Source organism: Ischnura elegans, chromosome 5 (assembly GCF_921293095.1).
Source record: "Ischnura elegans chromosome 5, ioIscEleg1.1, whole genome shotgun sequence".
Taxonomy (NCBI): domain Eukaryota; kingdom Metazoa; phylum Arthropoda; class Insecta; order Odonata; family Coenagrionidae; genus Ischnura; species Ischnura elegans.
In genome coordinates this window covers 123,362,551-123,375,457 of record NC_060250.1, presented here as the reverse complement: position 1 = coordinate 123,375,457, position 12,907 = coordinate 123,362,551, and the positions used below count along the sequence as shown (strand labels likewise).

Sequence of the window (12,907 nt, the reverse complement as noted above, 5' to 3'; positions counted from 1 at the left end):
GCATACCTGCGAAGTTTCAAGTTTATAACTCAAAAAAAGTCATTTTTTAATTTTGTCCGGCTTTTCCCGATTTCCGCGCACCGAGGGTCGCCTCGATATTTTTTTCCGTCTGGCGCGGCCTCGAAACGGCGTCAATAAGCTTCGTGAATAGAGTATTTTCACGTTTTTGGGAATTGGTTCAAAAAATTAAACCTCAATTAGGCTAAATTCCGAGTCGGAGAAAAGATAGGTATTCTTTAAGTGAGATATAAAAATATTAAAATTTGCAAAATTAATATTGCGGTGAATCACCAGGTGGCCATATTCTCAGAGCTGTGACGTCATTTTGTTTTATGTGTTTCCAGGCATACCTTGTTCGTTTGCAAGGCCGTCCAACGTCGTGAAAAGACTGGGTCAGCGCACGTAGTTGAGTCTTTGGCCGGCAGAGGCGCTCTTTTGAGAACATGAATAGGGAGCTTGCATAGGGCACTTGTATTTCAGATATAATCGCTACTCGGGCTAGTAATTTAATTTTCATATTTACTACTATTGAAATTTCATGTTAAATTTGAAATAAATATCCAAAGTTCTTATTTGGAAATTTCATTCTTTATCCCTTAGGTGCATGCCGCAGATTTTCCCTTTGCGAAAAATGAGCGGTATGTAAATGCAATTGGGAAATGGCTGGGAAATCAATGTCCAAAGAAGTCTTGTCTTGAATAAATTTAATTTGTATTGGATATTTTTTTATTTGCTTATGTCTTTGACTGCATGTAGAACTATATTATATTTAATATTATGTGGATGATATATTGCCTAATTGTTTCAGAGTCAAGAGGTCAATGAAGTAGTAAGTGGTCCACAAGGGGGCAAGATTGAGAGCTAGTTCTAGAGCAATCAACCTTGATTCCAGCTTGCATTGCTATCTATGAAGGTGTCATACCCTTGATTCCGGCTCTTTTTTTCAAGCTTGCTACAGCCTTGACCGGAGGAGACTAGTTAGCTTGAATCAATCTAACAGGCTTGTTTTTTTCCAGGTTGCTGCAAGCTTGCAGCCTTGATCAGTCAAGCTTGATTCCAGCGTGCATTGCTATCTGGGATACATAATATGGACTTTACACATCATATTCTCACAATCCAAAAAAATATCTGGATCTGCTATTTTAACGTAGACGGTTTGAAATAAAACTGTGTACATCCCCAGGCGGCACAGAACCCTCCGTATCTAATTCGTATGTACATAGTACCCATTGACCACGGGGATACTGTGCCGCTCCGTCGCTTTTCGTCAATGGATAATTTCCATTCGCGGCCTGTCGACGAAGCGCGTACGATTGGATACGAAGCGCGCAGGAACACGGCACTCAGGCTAATCTCAATCGATTAGGTCGAAAATTAGAAATATCGTAACTCGCACGATCGAAAAATGTATCGAACGCAACACAATCGATAGCTACCGACCGTAGCGAGAATGTTATGAATCATTATGAATTGTAAGTTCTCAATAGGTAAATAATACTATATCATGAATTCTAATTACCATGATACAGTACTATTTACCTATTGAGAACTTACAAAACTTACTCGGCCACTTAAATAACTCGGCGAAAAATGTGATTCTCAAGGCTAATTCACGCATCCCCAGCATCCAGCATTCTTAAGTGGCTCGTACTTACTTGGAAACCTTGAGATGTTAATAAGAGTAAATTCTTATTAATTTTGACACTAAATAAGACATCACATAGCCCACGAGCATTAAAAAGCTTACCCTAAAGCCTGACGAAATAAAATTTTTAAATAAAAATTGCCGATGAAACAGGATTGCTGACACATCTGCTATTAGTATGATCGAATTCATCAAAATGCAAGCAAAAATTAACGTATAGTTCAGTCTCAGCTACTAAAACTTACCCATATCAGGCGCTTAAGTATTTGAAAAATTATTTGGGATGAGTAAAAGTCTCTAGGTCACTGCAGTAAATGTATCAACCTATTAAAAATATGAAAGTCCTGCCAAATCACCAGCATAAACACTTGTAAAATAAAACATGGTATCTCTTAGATCACACCTCCGATTTTATACTTACTTTGCATGAAGTCACCACCACAAGAAATTTTAAATAGGCAGGAAAGAAAAAACCAACAGAAATACAATACATATATTATGTATTTTCTATTGTCAACCACAATAATATTTCCAATTTTCTCTTCTATCCCACATCTAATTTAGCGAAACAATTACTCTTATTCTCTTTCGAATAGAAAATTATTTAAAAGAGGACTGGTCGATACATAAAAACTATCTTCAATACTTTCTCCGATGAACGTCCACTATCACAGCATCAACTTGCACAAATCAAATCCACAAATATGTCACTTCTTCCACAATGTCTGTATTATGTACTTTCTATTGTCAACCACAATAATATTTCCAATTTCCTCTTCTATCCCACATCTAATTTAGCGAAACAATTACTCTTATTCTATTTCGAATAAAAAATTATTTAAAAGGGGACTGGTCGATACATAAAAACTATCTTCAATACTTTCTCCGATGAACGTCCACTATCACAGCATCAACTTGCACAAATCAAATAATCCACATCCACAAATATGTCACTTCTGCCACAATGTCTGTCTTCTTGGCGACAGGTAACAGTGAAGCAATGGTACCTTCCTCCAATCTGGGCACCTTCAATTCAGCAAGAATTTTCTCCTCGTCTTCTCGTCCAAGGCCACAGATTATTTTCTGATATCACAAGGTGCGATGTGAAGCTCACACACCTAAAATTAATAAATAATAAAATACCATGTAACTTATTAGGTCAAATCATTTCCAATTTTTGGTATTTCTCCATGAGAAATCAAATTACTAGGCTCGTAAATATAGTAAATATTTGTATGCCTGATATTTTTATTGTTTTCAACTATAGCATAAGATAATTTGAAATGATGAAAGCCGACGTGTAATACACCATAGGGCAAGCTAAGAAGCAATATTCGATCCTATAAACTTGGCAGCTTATTCCTTGTTTCTCCTTTAACCACACGTTTACCGAATGAATTAATACAATAAAGACAACTAAAATGCAAGAATTTTCAAAAGAATTGCTGCTACAATATTTTGAATAACCATTTTTAGTACTGAATAGTACTATAGTACTTCAGTACTGAATAGTTCGGGATGTTGATGCATCAACATCCCGAAGCCACTTCTAACTTTAAATTACATCCAAATAATTACAGCGAGAAAGAGTACATACCTCACAGTTTTTCATAGGGGTGAAATGTTTTCTTCTTACCGCCCAAATGCACTTCTTCTTCAACTCAGAATCTTTTGGAAAGCTAAAAACTTGAACCATGTCCCGGAGTTTCCATTACATCCCGACAATACACACACGAAAGGCATTTTTAACAAAAATATCTCACAAACACGTTTCTGAAGCCCAGTGAATGAAATTAAAGAATAAGGGAAACTTCACCATTACCAGACACTCTATTTTTCACAAACTTAACCACAAAAATCCCTGAAACGTGGTGAGACGTGACGTAAACGATGCGATCTCCAACGGCTTGTGAAGGCATGTGATCTTTCTAGGAGGATATGGCACGATGGCACCACCCGCGAAAGAAAATAGTCCCAGACCGAATACAGTTTTATCGATGAGATACAATTTTATCGATGCATATGAATTTGCCAGTCCTCTTGCATCTTTTTTCGTCATTAAAGGAAATAAAGAAACAAAACCTTTTTAGTAACTTCCTAAGCCGTATTTTTGTATCTTGATGGTCCACCCTCGTATTCAGGTACGAAAACTTCCAGTGCCGCCTGGGTTGTATACAATTTTATACATTGTATACAATTTCATACATTGTATACAATGTCATACATTGTAAACAAAATGTGTAAATTGTATATAAATTTGGCTTTACACAATTGTATACATTTTATACAATTGTAGGGGAGAGTGGGGCAAAACCGACCAGGCGGGTCAAACCGACCCCTTTAATATTTACTAGTAGGTGATTATTTCCAGCGGCAAAACTATGAACTAGTTGAAGAGGCCGCCATTTCGAGCTGATCGAGCTAGGTTTCGTTGGCATGCTTGACGATGTTGGGGTTATGTAGAGTTCTGAAGTTTTAACCAGTTTATTTTACAACTTTAATGGCATATTTATTTTGATTTGAGAAGTGTAACCACAATCTGGTTTACCGAAGGTGAGTACATGTGCTTATTTACTGTGTTTACTTATATTTTAACGTACGAGTAGCTTAGCTAATGATTTTGGATAACCTCAAATTGCCATATTTGTTTTACTGTGTACCTAGGGGCAAAACCGTCAACAGAAAGTGGGGCAGAACCGACCGGGGTCGGTTTTGCCCCACGATATTTCAACTTATCAGCTGCGCTTCACTATACCTAATAAAATAATATAACCCAATTTATTAAGTACTAGCTGTACCCGTTGCGGCTTTGCCCGCATTCACGATATTTCAACTTATCAGCTGCGCTTCACTATACCTAATAAAATAATATAACCCAATTTATTAAGTACTAGCTGTACCCGTTGCGGCTTTGCCCGCATTAAATTTTTAAACTGCGATATTAAATTTCACCCAAACTACTCATGACAGCTCCACAAGAAAAGGAAAGAGTTAAAAAGAAAGGAGGAAGAAAACCTGGAAAGACAGCCATACTTATATCGTCCCCTTAAAAAGTAGAACTGGAGGAAGACGAGAAAAAAAGGAGGAAAAGAATATTAGAAAAGAAAGAATGAAAGCTAAAAACAAAGGAACAGTGGCGAAGAATGATAAAAATAAAAATCCTAAAAGAAAGCTTGCTTTCCAAGCCACAGCCCCCCAAATATACAAAGTGAAGTCGAAGAAAATGAAAACCAACCAGTGTTTGAACTGTAAAGGATGGGCTCATGAGGCGTGCGCTAATTATGAAGAAGAAGATGACAATTTCATATGTGACTTTTGTTCCTAAAATGTAAATCTAAACTCACACAGTGTTAATTTCTTATTTTTCATTAATAAATATTGCTGTACATTGTAAAAACAGTGAGTTTTGTGATATAAATTCCCAAAAATAGCATTATAAACTTTTTTTTATGTAAAACATATGGGTGTCGGTTTTGCCCCTCCATTTTTCACCAACTTAACCACAAAAATCCCTGAAATGTGGTGAGACGTAACGTAAACGATGCGATTTCCAAAGGCTCGTGCCAGCTTGTGCAGGCATGTGACCTTTCTAGGAGGATATGGCACGATGGCACCACCCGCGAAAGAAAATAGTCCCAGACCGAATACAGTTTTATCGATGAGATACAATTTTATCGATGCATATGAATTTGCCAGTCCTCTTGCATCGTTTTTCGTCATTAAAGGAAATAAAGAAACAAAACCTTTTTAGTAACTTCCTAAGCGCGATTTTTGTATCTTGATGGTCCACCCTCGTATTCAGATACGAAAAATTCCTGTGCCGTCTGGGTTGCGCGCAGTGAGAGTTCCATGATAGGTGTCCCTGCAGACGAGCCATCACGCATTCGCGTATCCATACTAGTGAGACGCCAACTATCGACCGAATTCGGAAGTAGACCTCCGAGGATACCTAGCAATTATCTTAGGAAACCACGTTGACGAATCTTTGGCATTGTTGGGTATTTTTTTTATTTCTCCTGTTATTTCGCTCTCCTCAAAACCAAGAAAAAACTTCCTTGAACTTTTCTACGTTATTTTTCGAAACGGCTCGACGCTGTAACACCAATGTTATCATCATGTATTGCCATCTCGCTGGCGCTGTCGTAATTGTCTGTGTTGACTAAAAACGACTGCGCCTGCAGCACCGCCATTGGTAATTTATTCTCGCATGTAATTCATCGTAAGATCGGAATTTAACGAATTTATACCTTTAATATGGCTGTTGTGCATTATTAATGTATTTTACAAGTCCAACGACTTTAACAATCGAGAACAACGCTACATTTTAATAAATAAACACGAGTCGCCAATACGTAATTCATGCGGACGATTGCTACCGATCACTTCCCCGCCGGCGATGGTGCTGCCAACATCGGCGCTTTTCTCCGCAATTACAATCTGCGCCAGCAAGCTGAGATATTCCGTCGGGAAATACGAGGGGATATTGAAAAGTAAGGTCTCCTATCGCTTTAAAAATGGAACATAAATTTATTCTCAACTTTGCGTGTATCATTGGAAAGGATGAACACTTACCTATTTCTCTAATAGTCGCCTTGATGGTCAATTAATTTTTGCATCCTTGCAACCAGCATTTTAATACTGGCGGCGTACCACTCTCTCGCCGCGTTGCGAAGCCAACTGTTGACTCAGTCTTTCATTTCCTCGTCTGACTTGAATCTCTGTCCTCCTTGTAGTTTTTTGAAAGCGGGAAAAAGGTAGCAGTCATGTTGCTCCCCGAGCACAATATCCTGCTACGGATCATTTTCCAATGTCGGGCGGTTATACCGTCAAATGGGGTCGCCAACTGGCAAAATGTTTTGGCAATCGATAGATCGCATCGAGGGTCGAGATCAGAGGGAAATTGAGTCGAGGAAGATCTGAAATTTATGTTGGAGTGAGTCTAGAGTTGCAAACTTATATTTGAGCCTGGATGTTCGACCCGAAGATGATATCGAAACTAGGAGTCTCATTAAATTATCCTAAAAAGTGGGAAAATGAATTTCACCCAATAGTGCATGATGGAACGGTAGAATGGAGGGCATTTTTGAGAATTTCAAGCACTTGTAATTTTTATAACTAACTTTTACAAATGTATAAGTTTTTTGTTCATTAGAACATTTTTCTGGCATTGTTTGAAAATCTATAACGTTTACTTTCCCATCATTGATCAATTAGATCAATTAAAAGACTTTTCATGTTCCCATAGGAGCCCTATATTGATTTCCCATAGTAAATCAACGTGAATACCACGTTATCACTTGAACGCTAATGCATGTTTTCCCGAAAGTTTTCGATTGATAACCATGGAAACGTGAACTGTGACAACGTAAGCCATGGTAAAGCGAGCAAAAGAAAAGCGCATGAAAAGGCACATTAAAATCTTCATTTTCACCGGTCTTCCTTAAACTTGTATTCATATATTGGTATACAAAACGCATTAAAAACCATAAAAACTATGAAAAGTGTTGAATAATTATAACTAATAATACACTAATGTTATTATTTCTTGGGGAAAAACATTTACCTTCATTTGGATGCGAACCGGAGACTTCATTATAGCAATTTAATAGTCAAAGTACCTCTCCATGTCACGAATTACCAGTATGTGAAAATGAAAGATTGACATGGTTTTGAAGTGGTAATCATGGGAACAAGACCTGGGAGCTGTGAACTTTGGAACGGCGAACAATAGAAAAGCATGTCGCTCACAAACAATTTCATCGATAATTCGAACCAGTCTTGAATTTCTGAGGTTTGGAAGAGCCAAGGAGTATGTGGATGATTCCAGCCTTACGTGGACTGATAATAGACATGGGCTGCTATTATGGATAAGCGTTGCAAAAAATAGCATACGCTATTCTGCGGGTCATTATAGCAACGACCCCGTATTATGAATGAAGCGTAGTAATAATTTTGTTCGGAATAGTAGCATGCTATTTCTTGCGCGAGCTATTTGGAAGCTCCGCCTCTTCCCGTATGAAAAACTTTCTGAACAGTTTGCGTAACCAATGAGGGAGAAGATATTTTATATATTTTTCTGTATTTTACGGAATATTGACTTGAAATTATAAATAATTGCTTTATTTACATTTAAAAATTATATTAAACTTTGGAAATATATAATACGCTTTGAAAATCTCATTTAAGAAATCAGCTGTTTGTTGTGGTTGTGATAATTTCCCAATGGCTTCAGACAGGTGGGTTAGGTCATAATTTCGTTGTTATAATGATGATTTATCGGACATAAATATTCAATGATTTACCTATATCCGATCGGTCCTTTACCGTGAGATATATGCTATGCGAAATAATCATTGAAAGCTAAATATGTTTGATTTTCTTCGTAAATGTGTTAGGCTTCGAAGTCTGTTTGTTGCATATCAGAATTAATATGTATCAACTTTTATTGTATTGCTCGTGACGATATCGTTTTACTGTATGAACTAGAAGCTTTCGTTTCTAATGTTATCTATATATTATATGACTCCCTAATTTCAGTGTTCATTCTCTGTTTAGGAAATGAAGTAGGTGGCAACGTCACAGCTGTGCTTTCATGTATTATGATGGAATAGTATCGATATTTCAGCTGCATATTTGGAAAAAGCAGAGGGAGGTGATGGTGAATTTGAGGATGGATGGAACAGCTGTGAAAAAGTGAATCTAGCAATAGTGAATCGTGTGGAAAGTGCTGTTGTGTCAGTTATCATTGTTTTCGTATCAGCTGATTTTATTATGTGCTCACTGAAATTTTTGATAGACCCTGAACTGTGCCGATAAACTGAAACTTAATTGTGTGAATAACTTACTTGTCTATAGAGGAAACAATTTGTATTAAATTCCACATGATATATATTGCATTAATGATGTAGTGCATGGATATTCCATTAAACGTTTGTGGTGAATCATATTTGTTCGGAAACTTTATTGGTGTTCGGAGAAATCCTTTGTTTTCAAGCAAGTAATTCAAGTCGACTGCCCGTGTTTATAATTTAGTAAATTTTTAGTTTTAATTGTAGAAGGCAGCGAATAGTGGGGAAAACAATTTCGACTCGTTGCATGTATTTGTATATACTGTCCAATTGAGGAAATGAACGGCTGATCAAAGTATATGGTATTATTATGGTAATATATGGTTTTCATTGAAAGCTATAACTATTAATATATTTGGCGAGTTAGTGTGTTAACACAAGCTTGAAATTTTTCAAGAATCGACCTGATAGCCTACATTGAGGATATTTTTAGTAGCAAGTCAAGTGATGAAATAAAATTATAAATTGTAAATATGAATAAAACACGTAAAATTTGGGCTAATGGTAGTAATTCTTTGCATTAATTGTTATTGTTTTCGTACTGTCGATGAAGCAAGCTTGTGCTTCATATATTAAGCTCGAATGTTAATTCCTAACCAAATCACTTAAATAGTTAAATATTCATCACTTATGCTACTATTATTTAATTAAAATAAAGCTGATATCATTTTATTTTTGGCTATTATTCCATTTTTCAATGCTTGATTAGGGTCGCGGTCCGTTTCACGCTTCAAGCGCCTCAGGTCGGTCCGTTTCACGCTTTGGAGGGCTCTGAAGCACAGGAGGTGGGGCCCGGGAGCGAGCATAAATTATCAACTTTGATAGCTCCAAACGCCCCAGCATTTACGTGAAGTGTTTGGAGCGAATGCGATATATCGTTTGCAATCATTCGAGAAATTGCGCCAATTTCCCATGATATTATCGCGGTTACTATGCACTGGTGAGATAAATAAATAAAGCTGTGGAATAGAAGACATTACCATCGTAGCTGAGAAAGGTTTTGGTTAATAATTGAAAGTAATGGAGAGAAAAATAATATTAAATGTGCATGCCCGATCGGTTAAAGGAAGTCGCCATGCCGTGAAGGGCCATCAAAATCTACAGAAAGTAAGTGAATACAAACGATGAATTATTTCAAGAGATGTTAATGACTTTAGCGTTATAGTTATTTATGATGTTTCTATTTAATAGTGTGTTTACTGTGACGATACTTTAGTTTATTGAATTAATTAGCTTAGAAGTCCCTAAAGTAACGTTATTTCTTGTGGTAATCTCTATCAATTCATTTTTCCCAAGCAATGCCAAAGAAGAGGCGAGTCGATGTAATAATTGAGGAGTTCATTAAAAATATCAACCAGGAAAGGAAAATAACAAGCGGGAGCGCGAAATAGAGAGGGAAGAAAGAAAAAAGGCGACGGAGGAGAGGGAAAAAATTAGATGAAGACAAGCGTCAAAGGCCCGAGGAGAAAACGGAATTGTAAAAAACAGTGATAGATTTGATGAAGAAACTAATTTTTTTAAATCAGTGACATTCTTTGATTGGGTTTTCATAATATTTTTAACGTAATTGATATGAAATAAGTAAGAAGAGTTTCAATGCATTTTTATAAGAAGTTCTTGTAATTTGTTATTGTTTTATAATTATAATGTATTTAATTTCTTAGATATATAAATGTAATTAGTCCTGAGGTAATTCATAATCATGATTATCTTCCTTTTATTCACCCCTCTCATCCTAATTATGTTTTCATTTAATTTAATCGGTACTCTTTCCACGTCAATTGGAGCTACATCGGGCGCTTCGCCTCCACTTTCTTCACAATTATTAAGGAGCGCACAACAAACCAAGATGAATACCGTTATCTGTTCCACATATAATTAATTTCAATTCGTCTCTTACTTTTTTATCATTAATTACTTTTCGAGCCTTCGAAAACTTAGCATTGAAGAGTTTCTGATGCAAAGTCATCCCGCAGTGTAGTTCATCTTTTCGTTTCGCATCAAGACCCGTAAAATCACTGAATCTCTGAATAGTAAACTCAAATGCTCATTGATTCCATTAGCAGAGTCTGCAATGATGTGGGTATCATTGGGAAGGGATTCCTCTTGATGGCTCAAATGTAAGAGAGCCGTGATTTTTTTAACCCCCGCTCGTCATGAACGGTAGCTGCATTGCTCGCCACACGATTGATTTATTATTTTAAATAAGATCAGGCTTACCAATGACAATACTTGAAATTACTTGAGAACGTTAGTGCACTGTAATTCCCCACCACATTTTCTACGTAAGATAGAATCCGTGGCTTCAATGCCAGATTTCCCCTCGCCTCCATCATTTTAATGGCATAAATTACTAATAAATCCACCTCATCGACGTTTCCCAATTCCTCCTCACTCTCACTTGTACTAGCGTCATCACTCGTATCCGATTCGCCATCAAGAATATTTGTTAGCAATTGGAAAAAAACATTCCATTTCCGTGCGATTGAAGGTAAGATCGAGATGTCTGATTGATAACATGTTTATAAACAAACTCTTTCATTCAACAACTCCCTAGCAACCCAAGTCGAAATGCCCGCCGTTCTGAAATGCCGGTCCGTTTCACCGTCTTGCTTGAAGCGCTTCAAAGCGAAGGAATGAAACGGACCGGCCTTTAGAGCGGTGTCGCTTCAAATCGCTTGAAGCGTGAAACGGACCGCGACCCTGGTTACTTTAACCTCAGAAAAACAATTCGACATCGCAATGCGCACGTTTTCTGGTTGCAATACCGAATTGCTCGGCATCGAAGACCGCGTAATATTATAGCAAGCCTACCGGTTGCAATTCGCCGTTCATAATAGTAAATAGCAACGGGCCTATGCTATTCTGAGAATTACGTCTTCCGGTGTAGTAAAAACACGAATTGCAACCGTTCGTAATACCAAATAGCATAGGCGTTGCAATACGCTATATTATAGCAACATCGGTTGCAATAATGAAGAATAGCATAATGCTATTCCATCCATAATAGCAGCCATGGTGGAGGGCGGTAAACAGTTGCGCAAGTAGCTGAACTACTGAAATTATTCGTAAATGCCGTTTATTACTGGGTAAGGCATTTCAAGGAAGGCGATGAGCCACTAATGGGCAGGCGAAGGAGCGGTGGACATAAACGATTTGGCCAAATCTTGCCTGATGAAGTCGAGAGGCAACTGGATGTCACGAATGAAAAAGAAAGACCGAGGACAGGTAAAGAAGGGCGTGGAATAGAAGAAGTACATAGGTGCCAATATATTATGGCCGGCAGCTAACCGACATTTTGCCGGTGCCGGCGCGTGATCGGTGTGTTTGCAAGCTCCCATGCCCTTCCATGGTTTACTATTGGAATCCGATATTTTACCGGCCGTCCAAAATCGGTGCGTGTGCAAGGGGCCTTATCTCCATGGAAGTCCCATTGTTACCCAGAGATCGAGCCTTGAATATCTCATCCATGAAAACAAATGAAGGCGGGTACTTGAATTCAATTGTTGCCTCAGACGTGATTGAGATCTTTGGAGAGTCATAAGATTAATAAAATATAAAAGGAGATATCGCTGTAAAAAATTATTTATCCTTAGAATAAAATTATTTTGATTTCAAATTGAAATCCCTCGGTTTTATTGCTTTCTCAAATTTATTCTCATATGAGACAATTATAAGAAATCAGCAAGTGGGTCAAGATTATTTTGAATGAAGTTGTTTTATATCAATTATTGTCAGTGGTGTAAAATAGCCATGAAAGTATGTGGCTTATTTAAAAATACGTGAGTAATCAAATCGTGACATAGACTCGATCCAATAACCAACACCATCTGAGCAGCTCGTTAACTCCACTTGACCACCACTGCCATGCCTTAGTGAAACATACAGTAAACGTTTAGTACGTGAAATACAAGCCAACAGTGAAAACCGGGGCAAGTACGCAGTAACTTTACCCGAAATTATCATTAAATCCAACATAAATTAATGAATAGTGGATGGTGTAATCAACAACATTAATATCAGTTAATGGTGGAAAGTGACCTGTAAGTGATAAATGAAATACTTTTCATCTCCACAGCTCAATACAAGATGATTTCACATTTCGCATCTATGTTTGATGTCAATCAACTTAAGTATTTTTTATCCACAAAACCTCAGAGCGGTCTTTGCTAACTAATGTAGAAAACCTGGGTTCAAATATCAACTGGGTGGGTCATGCAGCCGAGAGAATACCATAAGTACGTGATTTTCCATTTGGCTAAGTGGCAGAGAGGACTAATTAGTCATCATTTTAACGTAAAAATTGTCGGCATTTTTACGATGCTAGCATACAAACATTGCGTCGTGAGCATAGTCAGTTGTTGAAAAAGATATTCATGCCCTGTCTCCATTGTTCCCTTCATAACTGAATGAA

General features: G+C 37.4%; 1 long non-coding RNA gene across 1 annotated transcript; it reads left to right on the top strand.

Annotated features, from left to right (window-relative positions):
• Positions 1 to 9,210: 9,210 nt before the first annotated feature.
• Positions 9,211 to 9,913, top strand: LOC124159880. The gene is made up of 2 exons (XR_006865043.1): positions 9,211 to 9,600; positions 9,790 to 9,913. It is a non-coding gene; the product is annotated as an uncharacterized LOC124159880 (long non-coding RNA).
• The last annotated feature ends 2,994 nt before the right edge of the window (positions 9,914 to 12,907 follow it).